This window comes from Cetorhinus maximus, chromosome 7 (genome assembly GCF_964194155.1).
Source record: "Cetorhinus maximus chromosome 7, sCetMax3.hap1.1, whole genome shotgun sequence".
In the NCBI taxonomy this organism is placed as follows: domain Eukaryota; kingdom Metazoa; phylum Chordata; class Chondrichthyes; order Lamniformes; family Cetorhinidae; genus Cetorhinus; species Cetorhinus maximus.
Genome location: NC_135885.1, coordinates 101,411,692 through 101,431,918, shown reverse-complemented (window position 1 = coordinate 101,431,918; position 20,227 = coordinate 101,411,692).

The following is a 20,227-nucleotide window of genomic DNA, read 5'->3' as shown; positions in this document are numbered from 1 at the left end:
CTCTGGCTGGGGGGGTCACTTCTTTACATAGCCAGATTATGAAGGGCACAAAACACTGTGATGATGCAGGAAACCCGGTCGGGAGTATGATGGAATGAGCCAGCTGAAGCGCATCTCCAGAAGCCCTATGGTCTTCTCTATTAGGGAACGTGTGGAGCTGTGAGCAGCGTTGTACCTCTCCTCAGAATGACTCTGAGGGAAAAGTACTGGTGTCATCAGCCAGCATTTCAGTGGGTACCCCTTATCCCCAAGCAGCCACCCCTACAGACGTAATGGCCTCTCGAAAATCTCAGGCACCTTGAAGTGACTCAGGATGTAGGAGTCATGGCAACTCCCAGGGTGCCATGCACAAATATGCAGAATGTGTTTCCGGTGTTCACACACCAGTTGTACACTGATGGAATGAAAACCTTTGCTGTTTCTAAATACTAGGACCTGCTGCCATGGAGCCCATATAGCCACATGGGTGCAGTCTATTGCGCCCTGCATACTTGGAAAGCCTGAGATGGTAGTGAAGCTGATGAATCTCACAGCCTGGCTATCTTCATCCAGAGAAAGCTGACATCATGATGGGCCTTCCTGTAAAGGGCGTCTGTGACCTCCTTTATGCATCAATGCATTGCAGACTGAGAGATGCCACACAGGTTGCCTGTTGATCCTTGGGAAGAACCAAAGGCCAAGAAATTTAGCACTGCAGTCACCTTCAAAGCCCCTGCAGGGGATATCGTCCAACTCCACGTGGCATCACATCTTCACAAAGAATGTGGTATATGTGATGTACCAGAGCTTGGGACAACCTCAGGCTTGCATGGCATTGCCTCTCACTAATTTTAAATAGGAGACCCGTCTACAATAAACCTTAAGTCTGATGAGTCACTCCCATTGTTTGGGTCTCTCGTCCTCACCCTCCTGGTCATTCTCCGGTTCCGCTTGACCATGTCTCTCCTGTTGGACCTGCTCACGGAGTCGCCTCTCCCTCCTTCACCTTCTCCATTGCATTAGGACCCTGACAAAGGATCAATATGGACTTTTGCCTTCTCCCTGAAAGGAAACATTGAAGATATTAATGATTCAAGGGGCAAGAAAGTAAATCTCAGAAGATGAAATGTTTGGACACTGTAATGGTCCATATTTTTTCCTGCCCTACTTGCATGGTGGCTGATGCCCCTTTGTCCCTGAGACACTAGCACACACATCAAAGTGACCAAGGTGGCATTGCAGATTCATAACATCTTGAGCCCTGCGTTGGATGCAAAAGTTTGATTGCGATGAGTGACCCAAACTTGCTCTATGCTCCAATCTCTGATGTGGCGTATTAATGACCAATCAGTTTTTTAAATTAATTTACGAGATGTGGGCATCGCTGGCTAGGCCAGCATTTATTGCTCACCCCTAATTGCTCTTGAGAAGGTGTTGATGACCTGTCTTCCTGTACCGCTGCAGTACACCACAGCGCTATTAGGGAGGGATTTCCAGGATTTTGACCCAGCGACAGTGAAGGAATGGTGATATACTTCCAATTCAGGATAGTGAGTGGCTTGGAAGGAACTTCCAGATGTTGGAGTTCCCATTTGTATGCTGCGCTTGACCTTCTAGATGGTATTGGTTGTGGGTTTGGAAGGTGCTATCTAAGGAATCTTGGTGAGTCCCTGCAGTGCATCTTGTAGGTGGTACACACTGCTGCTACTGTGTGTCAGCAATGGAGGGAGTAAATGTTTTTGGAAAGGGTGCCAATCAAGCGGGTTGCTTTCTCCTGGATTGTGTCAAGCTTCTTGAGTGCTGTTGGAGCTGCACATCCAGGCAAGTGGAGAGTTATCCATCACACTCCTGACTTGTGCCTTGTAGGTAGTGGACAGGCTATAGACAGTCAGGAAGTGTGTTACTTGCTGCAGGATTCTTAGCCTCTGACCTGCTCTTGTAGTCATTGTATTTATATGGCTCGTCCAGTTCAGTTTCTGGTCAATTGTAACCCCCAAGATGTTGATAGTGTGGGGCTCAGCAATGGTAATGCAGCTGAATGTCAAGAGGGGTGGGGAGGGCGGGGCACGCGGGGGCTGTTTCTGAAAGTAGAGGCCTGCATTAGTACCACAGCACAGTGGTGTTCTTATGTATTATGGTGTTCTTTGGGACAACATGGGCAAAGAGCAGGAGCAGACCAACCCTACAGCCCCAGCAGTGTGGCATTCATTGCAACAAGACCAGCGCAGCGCTATGGCAGGCGTGCTATATATGTTACACTCACCTCCAAGTTACCAGCAAACTGAGGTCTGACTTGTGCATGCCACCCCTTTACAAATGGGTTTGAGGCTTACGTAATTTCCCACTGGCAAGGTTAGAAGGCATGACCAGATTGGGCGAGCTGCTGCTTTAATGAGCGTTCATGAGATATTAATGAATGCAAATGGAATTCATGCCACGAATCAGCGGGATAACCGACCCGCCATAAACCCACCATATAGAAAATTGAAAACAGTTTTTATGCCAATAGATTTCCGGCATGTTTTCTGCCACTGGATTCTCTGCTCCTGCCCGCGACAAAACCTGCCACAGGCAGGATGGGAAAATTATGCTGCTTTCAAAATCCCTATCTCTTTAAAAATGAAATAAAAACAGGCTGCTGATGTCAGTGAGTGTTAATAGAAACTCTGATTTATCAGTTTCAAAAGCTGTTTGTTGACCTTTCGCTAAGGATGTTTTAGGCTGATTTCCAAAAGCTATATTTTTCTCAACTCACAGTTTGATTGACAGCTCAAAGAGGTTATTAAATAATTAGCTGTCTTTGATGTGAGGTTATAAATAGAAGTGTGTTTGTTTTTTGAAGAGATTAACCAATTGAGATTTAAAAGGTTTGAATGGACTTTCATGAATGGAAGTTTTCTTTAATAAAGTGAAGGCTGTATTATATTTTTTTAACTTTATTTTATTTTATCTCAACATGGCTCCTGAGGTATACCCATTGTGGATACTGAGGGATTTGGCATGGAGATTTTAGGACCAAGTGTTAGGATCATATCTCTCAAGATTGAACTTTTATTTAACAAAATGGCAGAACATCACATCATCTGGACTTTTGGATGCCAATCTGGGATTTTTTTTTAAAGAAGGTCATAATTTTGCTTTGGAACTGTCAGCAAGCAGACCTCTTCTAAGAAATCACCTGACCTTTATGGTACTTGAGGAAGATTTGGTTGTTTGTTTTGAACTCTGATCATTTTAATTGATGGGGGAAAAACAACTGCAACGGAAGGCTGGTAACTTGCTGGAAATCACATGAGTGAAAGGAATAAAAAATGTAAATTGTGAACCTGCTGGTTTTGAAGGCAGTTCTTGTTGGGGAACAAACTGAGAAAGGAAGGCTACCCTAATTGGCTCCCTCTCTCTACCTTGTCTAAAATTGTGTGTGACTATCAACCTGCAGCCAGAGAACCCTCACCTGAGTGTAACTAGTCTGCATTTGGACCTGCAAATCTGAGGCTAGTTGATGAGAACTTCCAGACATTCACTGGGACCAGCGCCCTGTCTTCACACAAGGGAACTCCAGGTCGATGGCGTCAAGATCCTGTGGACTTTATCCTTTATTTTATAATGCCCATCATCCAAAGCCCATCTCTGCAGAGAGACTCTATTTGTGTGTGTGTTGCTGGAGGAATTCGTTCTTTTGTAAGAGATAAGATAGTTATACTTCCCGATTACAATTGTGTGTTGACCAGCACTTGCAACTCGTTGAAAGAAGTTTTATTTTAAAATAAATTAATCATTCTCAGATTTTGAAAGAAGCCTGGTCAGAGTCTCTTTTCTTCTGTACACTAGAAGTATAGGTACACAATTGGCTATTTTATTGGTGAGAAAATTAAACAATTAAATTAATAGTATGGCATGTGGGGTAGTGGGGCTTGATAATTCACACACTCCTCCTATCCTGGTTGTAACACAAGGGGTGGTGGACGGGTTGGTATTGAGTTGGGCATAGAGTTTTAACAAGCCATGGGAGTAGGCGGGGAGCATAGCTGGCATTGAGTTGCCATGAGGACATGGAGGTGGAAGGGGAGTGGGTGGGGGTAATGGAGTGTGGGGCTGAGGGCTAAAAGACCTAAAAAAATTAACTAAGGTGAAGTCCCCGAGAACCAATATGGGCCTTTGAAACAGCCTACCTCAGCATTTGGTCACCCTGTCTCCGAAGATCCCGCCCTGAGCGAAGATCCCGCCATTCAGGGATACTTTCTTCCGAGGTGGGTAGGGAAAACGGGGAAATATCCCAAATCGAGCTCCTCACCTTGGTTGCAAAATCTAGGCTGAAATGTCCTGTCAAATGTCATAACCAAAGATCATTTTGATATGTGTTCAATTAATCTCCTGGAATTTATTTTAATACGAGACACGCATCAGTGAAACTATTGTTTGTCAGCCATGTCACTGCTGAGGGAGTGCAGCACTGTCAGACCTGTCATCTTTTGGTTGAGACATTAGACCTCTTTGCCCTTTTGGTTGCATGTAAAAGATGAACTATTTTGAAAAAGATCAGGGGAGTTATCCCTGTTGTTCTGGCCAATATTTATCCCTCAATTAACATCAGAATAACAGAATTCTTCTTCTTGAGGTCTCTGCCCAAAGGAAGGTCCAACCCACAGCACTGCAGTCCTCACCATGGGTTGGGTAAGGAGGCAGGTGCCAAATCTACCCCAGCCAGAACGGGGTCAAGCCCCATGCTGTTGGTGCCAATATGATTCACGCCAGCCATCCAACCAACTCAGCCAACCGGCCCCTCATTATGCATTCTTAGCATAGAGCCCAGGTGCTCATTAGGGGACTGAAACGCCTGAGCCACTTGAAAAATATTGCTTGATTGACAGTTCTGGCTCTCTGATTTCTTCTGTCAATTGCACAATGTTTGTTTACACAAGGTGAAGAGGTTTCAAGTGCTTTCAGTTTCAGCTCTTTATACTTTAAAGTGCATAGGTTTCGTTGGTTCTATACAGTGTACAGTGGGTGAATAAACATGAAAGTGCCATATCTTGGCATGGGGGGGCCATGGGATTGGTGGGGCATAGGTTCACATGGGGAGCCACAAGGGGCCTTAGGAGGTTGTGGGGGTGGGGGGGGGGGGGGAGCCTTGGAATGGAGAGTATGATGGACAATAGGAGGCTCATGGGGGGGTATCCTTTGGCATGGGAGGCATGAGATGCCATGGGGGTGGTTGGGGGGCATACCTTGGCATGGGGGCAGGCATGAGGAGTACCTTTTGAGCTTAGCTTTAGAAAGGCTCCCTCATGGAGACTATGGTTTATGAGACCTCTGTGCTGTGAAAATCTGGCCCGAATCCATGAAAATTGTAGAGGACTAGGACATGCCTTTCTCGTAATGGAGCTGGGCGGGAGTCCAGGGTGAAGCCTCGTGACCCGAACTAGCCCACATCTTAAAAGGCACACCTGAAAATCAAAAACCCCAAGAATGGGGCCGGGAATCCTGAAATTAGGTCGGGGTTGCCAGTTTCACCCCTCTACACAGTCTCCCCGACTCTATACAAGTCCAGCCCTACATTTCAAAAGTATTTTATTGGCTGTAAAGTTCTTTGAAACAACTGATAATCATGAAAGGCACTATATAAATGCAAGTCTTTTTTATGCAACAAAGAATCCTAGCTAGTTGCCTGCATAATCCATTTCAAAGTTACTAATTTGTAGTGGTAATCTGCAATGATCTGTATTTATTCCTATCACGTTTCAGAGTCAATAATCAAAGTATTACACTGGTTGGTGAAAATATCTCCCTATCTTTTTATCTCAATCTGATTCCCTCAGGCTGTATGACCATGAGACATCCACTTGCAAATGTTTCCTTACCCTAGCAACATTAAAATACAATTTTTTTGGCCTCTGCTCTTGTCTGAAACCTTTATCAGTTCACTAAACAGATCAGAACAGCTAAAGTCACAACATAGCTGTAATTATTATTCGAATCAAAGTACGTGCTCCATTTAACATAAACCATTGCCCCTTTGCTTTCCATAGGAAACAATTAATGGAAAAGAATCCAAACAAGTTCTGGTATTAGCTCATACAGGAAGGAGACTAATTTAGAAGGCCACCCTGATAAGCAGTACAGTATCTGCAAAGTCTTAGGTTAATGCTAAATGAAAGTTATGCTTCTTTCATCATTCTTTGATACACTAACCCCTTCCTATTAAACCTGCTGACAAAGCTCTCTAATGGAGAATTGTTTTTAGGAAAATGCCAGAGTGATGGGAATGCAATCGGGAGGGGGGTGTGGGGGGAAGCTTTTAAGCATTTTTCAGCCATCTGAGACTCCATTATCATCTTGTCAGGGTGTGCTGCTTTGGCGTCGCTTGTCTCTGAGGCAGTACAATGCCCTCAATGTGATGGCTGCAAGATGATCCCAGGCGAAACCTGCAGTACTACTTACCTCCACGGGTGACAAGTAGAGGAATGTTTCTGCTAACTCAAGCCTGCTCCTTCAGCACTTTGGGCCCAGCTTGATGGCAGAGTAGGAGATCAGATTCCCTGAGGTTGCATAATGCTCTTAGAATGAGCTGTCTTTAACCTACTGAAGTGATGGAAAGAGAGAGAAAACCATGTTCACTCCAAGCACATTTCTTGAGTGGAAAGCTTCTTCTAATGTGGCGCTCGTCTGCAGTACTTCTAAATGACTCTCTTAAAAATGAAATGACTGTTCTAAGTTTTAATTTTGTGGTATTAATTCACTCAGTTGTTCGAATATATATAATAAAATCTGGAGATACCTTGATTACCTTTGGCACTGATTTGAGCAGACAGTTTTGAATCCATTCCTATGACTCAGCCACACGGTCAATTTTAAACTCTATCACCCATAGTGGTTCAATTTAATTTGTATTTGCTATAAACTAGTTGCTTAATGTAGAGGAATTTGCATGACATAAATAGCTCTCCTCTAGAGAAACATGCTTATAGAGAGCATCAGTCTTTTAATTCTGTCACCTACATTGTAACAGGTTACATATGAACAGGCTACAGTCAACAAAGGAATACAAAACAGACATTACTGACAACAAAGGGGGGAAATTCCCACGACCCCACTTCCAATGCACCAGGAGTACATATCACAGAAGTGATATATACATTTTTCATACATACATAGTGAATAGAAAGTGCTTTGTATTACATGTTCCTGGCACTGGGTAACCAACTCTAGCTGGACCCCTTCCTGGACATTATGTCTCATGCCTCCAAGCACCTCACCTGGTCAAACAGGCTTTTTCCCCAGCTCCAATGTTAGCAAAAATGTTCAAAGAAAATGAAAAACACATCATTTTTTAATTCCCTATATAAATTTTCTCTTGAACTGTGACTTGCAACAGTGTCCTGGAGATTGATCTTTAATACCTGGGGATTTCAGGACAATCCCAAAGGAAAATCCTATCCTGTCAGGTCTAAGAATACAACAGTGAGACTTATATCTCAAAGCAACTTCAAAGATATTCACCAATGGAATCCATTGTAAGAACCTGACCAGAGATATGAATGAAAATACATATGACATTATTAATTATTCTTGGTTAAGCAATAAGCGGTAGTGAAGCCAGTGATGGCAGTGGGTATGGGTGGGGAATAGAAGGGGAAAATGCCCTCTACCAATCATTTTGAGATCAGCCATCTTGCTTTAGGAGGACTTCCATTTTAATCCCAGGAACTTCCATCTCTGGCCTTTGGCCTCTATGTTCGAGCTGCAAGTCGACTTGGTTTCCCAACTTGGCCTTTGGACTAAATAAGTTGGCATTTCCCAGGCCCTGGATTGATCCCCTTTCCATCAAGTAGAACACATCTCTAGATTGCATCTCATCCATTGCCCCAGTATGCAAATGCCAATGAATCCTGTATGGGTAGAGGTTCCACTTAGGGTGCAATCAATGATTCCGCTTCTAATTGCCCAGTTTTGAAAAGTGTTTTTTCTTCAACTTTCCACTCAAACTTATTTGCATATAAATGAATGCAAAATCTGCCATAAACCAGTGCAATACATGTTTCTTTAAAAAAATATTTGCATTAAAAATAATTGCTTGGTATATTTAGTAAAGGTTGATTAATAAAACTGAAAATAGGTTAACACAAAAAAATAAGCATTTTAATTACAATGCCAATCCATCAACTGTGAGTAACCTGATTGTGAATACTGAATATGACTTTTAATATATACGAGATGGTTAGATTGAGGTACAGTAATGAGTTCCTTAACAAAATAATAACAAATTCAAAATGAATCTATTAGTATCCTTGCACCCAATTGTTTCAGCTAAACTTTGGAGCCTTCTCGAAGGCCTTCAAGCAAGCACAATTAGCAGAAACTCCCAATAGTGGTTCATTTGCCCAGGGCAGGGGCAGGAGGTGGGTAGAGTGGGAGGAGAGGGATGTGGGTAGCCAGCTTTGTGGGCAGGGCCTGCTTCTGGCACAATGCACTTTAAGCTAGTGCAAAGTATTATGGGAACTCAAGCTGTGCTGAACAAAATTTACACTTAAAATTCAACAATTCTTCATAGCAGTTACAGCAATTGCATGGAAACCTCAGGCCAACATAACATCAGGAGAACTTCTTGAAGGAAATACAAATCCTGATATTGAATTGATGGAATTACCAAACACATTTTAGATGACAGGCTTTCTGAAGCAGTCTTGGTTATGATGGTATCTTAGATACGAACAGGCTCAGGATAATTGTCCAAATTAGAATCTTTCAGCAACCAACAGTTTTGGCCATATATATATATATATATATATATACACACACAGGGCAGACATACAGGGCAGAATTTTTAGCTTGGCAGGCAGGCGCAGGCCTGACCAACTCAAGCGTTAAATAAAGCACGTTGACGTCAGCCGAGCGTGCTGTTAACGTGCACTCTCGCGTGGCCAGTTAAGGCCCTTGAGACACCATTTGTCTCTGACTTTACGAAGCCCGTGCGATTTTTAGGCCATCGCATGGGCAAAATGGGCGGGATAAGAGGGGTCAGTGGCCTTGTCAAAGCGATTAGTAGGAGTGCAGGATAACACTTGCTGCTGGTTGCTTCTGTGAACAGGACGGCTTCATCTCGCTTCAGAGCTGCATTCAGAGAATTTAGAAGCTTCAGTTCAGGGCTGAACTGTTGTTTTCCAGGCCCCCAGGGGAGTCACACTGCGTGGGACATTCGAGGTATCAGACAGCCTTCCCTTGCCCTGGGAATGGGGATTGTGGTCTCCGCTGGAGGAACCTCCTTTGAGGAGGAAGAGAGGGCCAGAAGGGGGAGGTGGCCAGGTGTCCCTATTCAGCTTCCAGGGGGGCGACGTGTGGGAGCGGAGGCGCAGGCTCAAGGAGCACAGGGCCAACAGGAAGTCCAAGGTGGAAGGGGCTGCAGAAGATGCTACTATCCTGCAGCTAGGGTTTACAGGTGGTGATGCAGCTACCTCAATATGTCTGAGGTTCAGTGCCGATGGAGGGTCCGTCTCTCAAGGGAGACAATGACCTCCATCTGTCAGAGGATCGGCCCTGAGATCAGCTCCCACTGTGTGGGTGCACACCCCATGCCAGTGGCGCTGAAGGTCACAGCGGCCCTCAATGTCTATGCCTCCAGCTCTTTCCAGGGGTCAGTGGGGGATCTTTGTGGAATCTCCCAGTCAGCTGCCCACAGTTGCATCAAACTGGTGACAGACGCTCTGTTCATGCATGCATTGGCTTTCATTCTTTACCATTTGAACGAGGCCAACCAGGCTGAGTGAATCAGGAGCTTTGCGGCCATTGCTGGCTTCCCCTGCATCCAGGGTGCAATAGACTGTACACATGTGGCCACCAAGGTGTCAGCGGGTCAGCCGGGTGCCTTCGTCAACAGGAATGGCTTCCACTCCATGAACGTGCAGATAGTGTGTGATCACAGGATGCAGGTTCTGCAAATCTGTGCAAGGTATCCAGGCAGCTCCTATGACACGTACATCCTGAGACACTGCCAGGTGCTGGGGCTCTTCAGTGCTCCCGCCCGACTGGATGGATGGCTGCTGGGTGACAAGCGCTATCCCCTCAGAAGGTGGCTCATCATGCCTCTCCGCCATCCAAGAACAGAGGCTGAGCAGCGGGTACAATAGGAGCCACGCCTCCATAAGGGCTGCGGTAGGGAGAACCATAGGTCTTCTCAAGATGCACTTCCGATGCCTGGATTGTTCAGGGGGCGCACTGCAATACCCCCCAGGTCGTGTGTCACTGATAGTGGTTACATGCTGCGCTCTCCACAATCTGGCCCTGGAAAGGGGGGACGCAGTGGAGGAAGAGGATCTTGACGCAGCTGCACAGGCAACAGACGATGAGTCCAGTAGTGAGCCCAAGGACGAGCACGGTGAGGAGAACGCGGAGGGCATAGACGCAGACCTGGGTAACCTACAGGGAGGCAGGGACACCCGAGACGCTTTGATCCAATGCTCCTTCAGCTAGACTACCAAGTAAGAACTGCCACCACAAGCCAGGGCTGCAGGCTCCATACTCGATCCCTGACAGGACCAGTTCCTTGGTCAACAACATAAACTATGTGCCTTTGCAATAAAGTTTCAGGAGACACATGTCCATCATAACATCATGGCCTACCCCGTACCTACAGAAAAAATGAAGCATACAGAGGCCAGTTGCACAAAATAACATATCATTTACTTGTGAATGTTAAAAGTAGCAGAAATTAATATGAACCGGTGTCTTCCATCACAGCATTAAACAATGAAGAAAAATGGGGGAACCAAATATCACCCGTGATAAGCCCATGTTGTGCTTAACATGCTTTAAGTTTTTGCTTGCGAGTGCACTGTCTAGGTGATCCCTCCTCGCTGCCACTGGCATTGGAGACAGCCTGCTCACACTGCTGTCTTGTTGGCCTTGATGGCCTTGGTGGGCGTCCTCTGGCCCGTGGAGCCTGTGCTGGCCCCGCCTGGGAGGGAGCAGCCAGTGGCATGGCTGGCATCTCCCCAGTCGTCGCAGCCTCATCAGATGCCACGGCCACTGGCAGAGGGGTGGAGGAGCTGCTGCCATCATTCGGAGCGCCCTGGGAGGAGCCCGCAGAGACGACAGGAAGCTCGTGCACCAAAATCAGGTCACTTTGGACCTCCCTGCTCACCACTGATGGACAGGCAACTAACTGGGATACTGGGCGCCCAATCCATCTCCTACACTGACACTGGCCAGCTGAGGTCATTGCCCGTGTGAGGTCTTGCAGGTCCGAGCGCATCCCCAGGAATTCCTGATTGAGTCCCTGGAGAAGCATCTCCATGAGAGTCGCCACCCTCTCCATGGAGTAGGCATTGCGCTCAGCCATGAGGGTCAACACAGTGCTTATCCTCCGCATGGACTCCTCCACAACAGACAACATGGCACGCATACCCTCAAAGATTTCTGCCAGATCCTCCCGCACACCCTGATGGACATCTAGCATCTGCTGCCCCATGAACGACTCCAGAGGCCCATCATCAGCCACCGACTGAGCATTTTCCTGGTCCCCAGCATTCCTCTGACTGCCGACCGACGCCCTGGGCACTCTTCACCTCTGCTTGCACCTCAAGCGAGTGTGAAGTGCCCTCACCAATGTGCATCGATAGACTAGACGGCGATGTTATGCCCACTGAGGTGCTGGTATCTGCACTGGTGCCTGCTTGACAGAGAGGGTGTGACGCAGGTGCGTGGTGAGCATGGTGGTCCTCAGGAGTCAGGGGTGGGCCTTCAGGCTCCTCATAACGAATGGCTGGTGATCCTAAAAGGGAGAAGAAGGACATGCCATTAGTTTAAGTCATGAAACCGTCACTGTGCATGCCTGGCACCCTGATGAGACAGAGATTTGCATCATGATGCCCTCATCTTTCGATTATCAATGGGGATTCCAGGTTCCAGGCTCACATCAATATAGAGACTACACTGGAATGGTAGCAATAACTGACATTCTCACCTCAGTGCACTGCATCCTCACCTTCCCCTGGCATCCCAACCTCACCGTGGCCGCTTGACCGTGCCGCCTCTCCAGCTCCAGGGCCTCCTGCTCGTATCGCGAGAGGATGAGGAGATGCGGAGGTCCCCCATCAGTCCGTGACCTCTCAGCATTGTTATGGGATGATTTCTCCTGAAAGGGCAGAGGAGCATCGATTGGTCCACCTTCTTCCTGCAGCGCCATTGCAGTCTGGCCAATCCCACCTGAGGAACACCTCGCAGGGCTCAGCTGATTTGTGACCCTGGAGCCGTAAGGCACTCAGTCCAAGCAGCCAGGGCTCATCCCCTTGACCAGCTCCTGCCTCATTGACATTTGCCACTCACACTTTAACAACTCTGAGCTCCGCAAGGGGATGGGCAGCTCTTAACTGTTCTGAAAAGTGACCCATGCCAACATGGCACTCACCCTTCTCACAACAGATCATTGAAGTGCTTCCTGCACTGCACCCTTGTGCACCTCACCACATTCTGGCTGCTGATCCTGGATGCCACTTCCTCCCAGGCCTTTTTGGTGAGGTAGGAGAACCTCCTGGGGACAAGGGTTTCTCTCCTGGCTGCCGCCTCCTCCAGGAGGGCTGAGAGGCACTCATCCAAAAAACACAGGGCCCACTGTCCCGCCGGCCTGCCCTCCCTCCTGCCGTGTCCACCCACTACGGTCTCTATTGGCAACACTTCCGCGTCCCTCAATGGCAGCCTTCCAGGGACTGCTGAGGCTGCATTTGAATTGGTCGCCGGGTCGTCATTCAACCCAGCGGGCATCATGACCCCACCCCCAACCGCTCCTTCATGCACATTCCAGGCCGCGTATCACGCTGGGCGGGCTTTAATTGGCCCGCCCACGTAAAACCACGGAGCGCAGCCGATTGCGGGCGGCGGTCAGCTTCCCAGCCGTATCCGCCCGTCCCCGCTGACCCCGCACATCAAGGGTAAAATTCTGCCCATATAATAGTTCCATAGATAAAAATATTAGATTAATTGCCAGCTTTGATTTTTAAGACTGCAGGATTGAAATAAAAGAATGAACATTAATGGGATTGTACCCGGAATTCCTGCTGGGACTAATTCTGCACTCCTGTACTTCCAATGGAGAGCTGAATATGCAGGGATTTCCTGCATTGTGCCCACCAGGAGATCGGTTCCCCGAAGGTAAAGGAATATGCGGAACTCAATTTGATATGCTTCCCCAGCAGTTGAGAATCTCCAAAGGGAGTACGATCTTGTAAATTCACACTAACAGAGTTCACAAATGTCCTGACGGTGAAACATTGATTGTCAAAGAACATTTCTTCATGACAAAGATATATGGCACCAAAATAGACTCTTGCGACTACACAGTTGCTGCAATTTTAATATTAAAGCATAACATTTGATCTGTTTGAAAGATGGTCAGGGTGAAATTAGAAAAGACAATGGGGTGGGATATAAAATATGTTGACAATTCACTATCACCTAAGGCTTATATTACCCCTGAACTATTACTTAAATCAAACGAGTTAGTTACCCTCACACAGCTGAACACCATTTTGTTCATCTTGAGACCAACATTCAGACCCAGCTGACATTCCCTTTAAATATTAATGTAAGAATGCGTTTACAGGTTTAATTAGAACTCCAAATAAATTTTGTATCAGTGAGAGCAAATAGCTTTCTTGGGCAAAACCTCTGCACAGGATGGTATACAAAAACTGACACACAAATTTAATTTGTGGAATAATACAGTAACCATGTCTGCAAGAAACTGAGCGACTCCACACTGAGCAGCCCTGCAGCAATAAAGCGCTGCAGGGCTAATTAATCAGAGCTGATTCATTCCACTCATTGGAGTGGAAGTCCCGTGCTCTCAAGCTGCTGGCCAATCTGATTGACCTGCAGCTCCATCAGTCCTGGCAGCACCAGGAAGGCATCAGTGGCTGCTGCTGGGATTGCAGCTGAAGAGAGGAGTCCAAGGCCTTGGATCCCTAGAGCAGGTAAGTCCAGGAGGGTTTGGGAGTGTTAGGAATAGAGGCAGTCGAGGAGAGAGGGTGGGTTGTTGGGTTTAAGAGAGGAATGGGGAGGAACGAAGTTGGGGATGGGGGGCTCAGTGTAAAGTTGGGGGGAAGGGGGCACACCGCGATCAGCAACGCGCAGCCCCCAAAGAGCGACGCCCCTCCCTCTTTAAATCGGGCTTCTCACTCCCGCCATGCAGTCTGTGGTGTGGGCAGCATGTAATTAGGGTCAATTGGCATGATTAGCATAATTGTCCCTTAATTGGTAATTTTAATATGGTGGGTGGGCTGCTGATTTCGGCACCCACCTGCCCCACCCTGTCCTGCCTGTATTGTGGGTATGAGTTATGAGTTCTGGGGCAGGCAGAAATGTGGTGGGATGGGCCTTATATAAGGCACACTTATCATCTGGCCTGGCAGGTGTCCTGCTTACACTGCCTCCATCTCTATTCATGTGGGACAAGCTGGCACACAACAAGAGGGAGTGGTCACAGACCGGTGGCAGAATGCCTGAAATCAAGGTCCTCATTGACTTTGAAAACAAAGCCATCCAACTGCCCGGCGAAAATCTGGACCAGTCCTGTGCCGACGGTGAGGTCGGCGGTGCTCTACCAAGTGAGGATCCAGCAGTGCAACATCCATCAGACAATCATGCTGTGAGTGATGTGTCCTGTTTCACACTGCCATGCACTAATTATCTCCCCTTGCTTTCACAGGCACATCTGGGAATCAGCCAACAGAGTCCATGACCCAGGGCCTCCAATCAAGCCCCAAGAAACCCCTGAAGAGGAATATGGAGGCACCCTCCTTGAAGTTCTGTCACAGCGCTCACCCAGACCCTCTACCAGCGCAGAGACACACACCTCAATGGGACCTAGCTTTACAGTGGCCTCAGGATCACACTCTGTTGAGCACATCGCACTGTCTGATCTGCAGCAGGTGGTGGCAGGGACTTCCCAGGTGTTCAGCACTCGGAGGACTGCTGAAGGCCAGAAATTAGCTGAGTCTGAGTCAGATGACAAGCCTCTGGACTCGGTCATGTCACAGTTGCTGCAAAGGCAAGCTTGGGAACATCAGGAAGAGACACTGCACTCCTCAGATTGCAAAGCATGATGGAAGAGTCCATCCACGTTCAGGCTGAGGTGATAGCACCAGCATGTTAACGCAGTGAGGTCAACAATAGTACGATGGCAGCCGCCATGGAGACACTGGTCCAGGATGTCGCTCTTGCACTGCTGCGCGGGCTGAACTCCATTGCTTGCGCCATAGTTGGCCTCCAACAGTCTGGACACAAGATGGGTGTGGGGCAGGTCGATCTCACTCCAGCTACGCCTTCTCCTCAAGGAGTCGTCAAGGGGCCCTTGGGCACCCATAGGGGGGAGATCAACAGGTGTACCCCTGGGTCCCATCCATCCAGGTGACTCCAGGAGCGTCTGGCCCATTGGAATCCCCTCCTCCTGTGACCTCAGCAGCTCCAGCTGCACAGGCTGAGGAGGGAGCCACTGCCATACAGCAGGACCCTGAAAGCGGGCCGGGTCCCTCCTGGTCTCAGCCCTCTAGAAGATGCCCGCCAAAGCCATCACAGACAGGGTGCCACAGTCAGCAGGCTGCCTCCACCTCCACTGTGAATGCCCGGGCAGCAGCAAGGCGTGGCGGCAAGGTTAGGAAAGTTTAGAAGATGTAGTTGCACAGCCTGGGCATGGGTTTTAATCACTTGTACATAATGTTCACTAGTGTGAATAAACTCCCAAGAATGTCTTTCTGCCTCTGGCTCCTTGTTCTGTTGAGCAGTGTTCATGTCACTCAGATGTTAAACCTTTCTGCACAAAATAAAGGCAGGTGTCTCGGTCCAGGGTCTCTTCCATGTGCTTTTGCAGCCTTCACACCAAAGTGATGGTCCAACCTCAAACTCCCTAGAAACATTACTGATACCAGCATCTCAACAGTGCTAGTCATTGCTCCCAGAATGCATTGGGCTGACATCATAGAGTTCCGTCATTCTCTCTGTGTACTTTCAGCACCTTTAAGGTGGGACTGGCCCCCATCTCTTCAGTATCTGTGACCAGTGATGCTGTACTCCTGAAGGGGTCAGGTGCTGAAGGCAGACAAAGGATCAGATGCTTTTAAAGTTTCATGGCTGGCATTTTATATGACCCTGATCACAGAGTGCAAGCAAGCAGCCCTAGGCCAGATAGGATCTGATAATCAGGCATTATCAGAGGCTACGTGAAGATCTGTGGCATGTCGTCATCATCCTCCTGTAATCGTGCCACTATTAGGGCCTCCACTGCATCTCCATGACAGGAGCATTATCACAGAGGGTATGCGCACTGCCATAAGCCAGACTGGAGTCAAACATTCATAGGTGCAATATGAGGATCCATGGTGTCTCCTTACTACATGTCGTCATCATCCTCCACAAATCTAACAACTATGGAGGCCTCGCGAGTGCACCTGCCTTGTCTGGCCAATGTGAGGACCTCATCGCCATCATCGTCGCCTCGGAGGACATCCTCACCCTCACCCCAATCATCATCAGCCATGTCCTCTGCAGGTAGCCTTGTCTCCAAGGAGCCATCCCTGCAGCTTCTGTGGACCCTGGAAGACGTCAGGGATCTGTGACCAACTGAGAATGTAGGAGTCATGGACACTCCCTGGAAACCATGCACAGACCTGCAGGATGCGTTTGTGGTGGTCGCACACCAGCTGCACATTCAGCGAATGGGATCCCTTGCGGTTGACATAGTTGATTGCATGTTGTAATGGAGATCTGAGTGCCAGGTGAGTGCAGTCAAAGGCACCCTGCACCTGTGGGAAACCCATGATCTGGGTAAATCGAATGGCTTTTGCATCCTCACTGCCCTGGTCCCAGACGAAATGCACACAGTTGTGTGCCCTCACAAAGATGGCATCCGTGACCTCATGGATGCATTTGTGGGTCGAGGCTTGTGATATCCCACAGAGGTCTCCTGTGGAGCCCTGAAAGGAGCCACTGGTGTAGAAATCGAGCACCATGGTCACTTTCACGGCCGCAGACAGTGGATGCCCTCCATTTCGCCGTGGCACCAAATCCTGCAGTAGCTGGCAGATGTGACCAACCAGGTCATCTTCACGAATGAAAAGTGGTGTTTATAGAGCCTGGGTGTCGTTAGGCGCCGACCAGTGATCGCTCGCTGTGACTTTTTGGTGGCATGTGTGGGAGCCCCAGCCATCCCTTCTTCCAGAGGGTGCTGTTCCTCCCTCTGCACAGCCAGGCATCTCAGTCACTCTCTTCTCAGTCATCTTTGCTCTTTGTACACCAAGAGGGATGCAGCTAGTTCACCAGGCTCCATGATCTTGACGTACTCTTCCTGCAGGATGAAAGAGAGAAACACGTGAGTTAACTGGGGTATACTTAGAACCTGTCCTGGTTAAGTGTGAAGCCCTCTTAACGCATCCTGGAGAGTGCTGGCCACTAATTGGAAGGCCAGAGATTAGTGCGCTGCATGTCTGCTCGAAACCCCACCCACCTCCGCCCCACTTCACCTGACTGATTGGTGGCAGCTTTGCCCACTGGACTGCATACTGTGCTCCCAGCTCAGGTGCAGGCATTCTCTTAGCCCGCACTGCAAGGCTGCGCTGATGGCTTGAACCATCGGGGAGACTGGTCCAAACCGAGATAATGATACTGCAAAGGGCTGTGAGCACCTCCACCAGTGACTGCTCCATGGCCAGCTTTAGCAAGGAGATTGTACAATGTGCCCAGTCATCCAATTGTTCTGCAGTCCACTAAAACACTCATTAGTTTGCAGTCTGTGCCCAAGGCGTGAAAAGCTCTGGGGCACTTAGTGGCACTTTCATGCTTGAGTGGGCAGAGAAGCTAGAGGCCCGACTCCAGTCATATCAATGTGGCTGCATCTGAACTGTCTCAGCTGCAGAGGAATGGTCACTTTATACGAGGTTTTCCTAATATGCGGTTGCTTCCCTCACCTACCAAACTCCACATCGCACGTGCTTATGTGCTTCTTTCAGCCGTGTGGCAGCCCTTGCCCCCCCCACCCCACAACATGCCTCAACTGCAGGGCAGCCCTTGCCCAACCTCCCACCACCCCAAAACGCGCCTCAGCCTTGAACTCTAACAGGTGACCTGGGCGAGCATTCTGCAACGTTACTGTGCACCCACTTTGAGTTCCGGTCAAAGTGCAGCCCACCAAGTGCATACCTTTTATAAGTTGTTGTGAAACACGTCGGCGTGCAATCACACCAACGGAGGTGGGGGGTTGGGGGGCGGTTCTAGCAGGCTGGGCTTGTAATAATATGCAGATATATTACAATGAGGTTCCTGACATCCAATGGTGGGAAACGTGGCCTGCCATCAATGGGCAGAGTGGACAATCGCAAGCTGGTTTGATGATGTCGTGAAATCAATTTTTGGCCTTCTCGCCATATTGCCTGCTCACGCCACCAAACAAGCCTGACGCCAGCACGCACGGACAATTCCACCCATAGGTTCAACCATTTTAAGAACCGTGTTCAGCCAAGGTCCAGTTTTAAAATTTAGAAATAGCAATCAGTATATATAAGTGTGAGGTCATAGTTCATCACACAGGTTAGGATGGAGTGTGGCTTGGAGGGAAACTTGCAGGTGGTGATATTGCCATGCCTCTGCTGCTCTTGCCCTTCTAGATGGTCACGTATTTGGAAGGTGCTATCAAAGAACCCCTGGTGAGTTACTGAAGTGCATCTTGTAGATGGTACACACTGCTGCTACTATGTGTCGGTGGTGGAGGGAGTGAATGTTTGTGGATGTGGTGCCAATCAAGTGGGCTGCTTTAACCTGGATGGTGTCAAGCTTGTGTTGTTGGAGCTGCACTCATCCAGGCAAATGGAGAGTATTTTGTCACACACCTGACTTGTATCTTGTAGACAGTGGACAGGCTCTGGGGAGTCATAAAGTGAGTTACTCTCCACAGAATTCCCAGCCTCTGGCCTGTTCTTGTGGCCACAGTATTTATATGGCTGGTCTAGTTCAGTTTCTGGTCATTGGTAACCCCCAGGATGTTGATAGTGGGGGATTCAGTGATGGTATCATTGAATGTCGGGGAAGTAGTGAAATTATCTATTGTTGGAAATGGTCATCTATAATTTGTGTAGCACAAATGTTATTTGCCACTTATCAGCCCAAGCCTGAATATTGTTCAGGTTTTGTTGCATATGGACACGGACTGCTTCATTACCTGAGGAGTTGCAAATGGTGCTGAACATTGTGCATTCACTCACACATTTCCAGGGTGCATATCAATAATCTCATGCTCCCCTCCCTCAACCATACAGCCTGTCATTTTCCATCTAATCCTTCTAATATGTAACATGTGTTGAAGCAAAAAATCGTCCTTGTAGTTCTGTGCAATTCAACCTTAAATACATGTTAGAGCCCTGATTCTGGGATATTAGGGAGATATTTGGTCAAGAATGATCAATTTTAATTTAAAATAAATTTGTTTTTAAATTTGTTGAAAAGTAATCAAATCCTTCTGTTATTAAATAACGTAAATGTAAACATTCCAGTGATTCCAGCAACAGAAAAAGCTGTAATCTGGTCACAGTTGTTGCATATTTCCCTTTAAGAAATATTTAATGTTTCTGTAGATTGCATAATAATAATGGATTCAGAGTCAGTATGTTCTGGAATGCTGTGGATACACACATTAAATATGAATTCAGCTTCAGTATTACAAGGAAATTGGTGATAAGTTTACTTCAGTGCAGGTAATGAATCAGAACACTGGGGATGGAAGGTTAACAGAGGCAATTTAAGCTGGTTTCAGTCACAATATTGAACCTGAATTTGGGTATAGGCAGGTTAACACGAAGTGCAGGAAGGCCCCGTAAAGCTCTTCATGCTGTCCAGTTGTCCAGTACAATAACAGTATCAGTGGATAATCTAGTCAATGCCAAAGAAAAAAGACCCCCCTAATATCAGTATAGTAAATGTAACTACTGCTTTAAACATAAAGCAATGACAATGTGTTGGTCCTGATATTCTGCAGTCATTGGCACAAATATATTTGTTTAATCATTCTGAAATTCAGCTATCCATCAAAAAAGGGGGACAGAAATTACATTGATAAAGCATCATATCACATCCTTAGGATGTCCAAAGCTTTACTTTCTGAAGTGCCGTCACTGTTGTTATGTAGGCAGATGTAGCAATCAATTTGTGTGGAGCATTCTCTCACAAATAACAAATTAATAACTGACCAAATAATCAGGTTTTAGTGATTGAC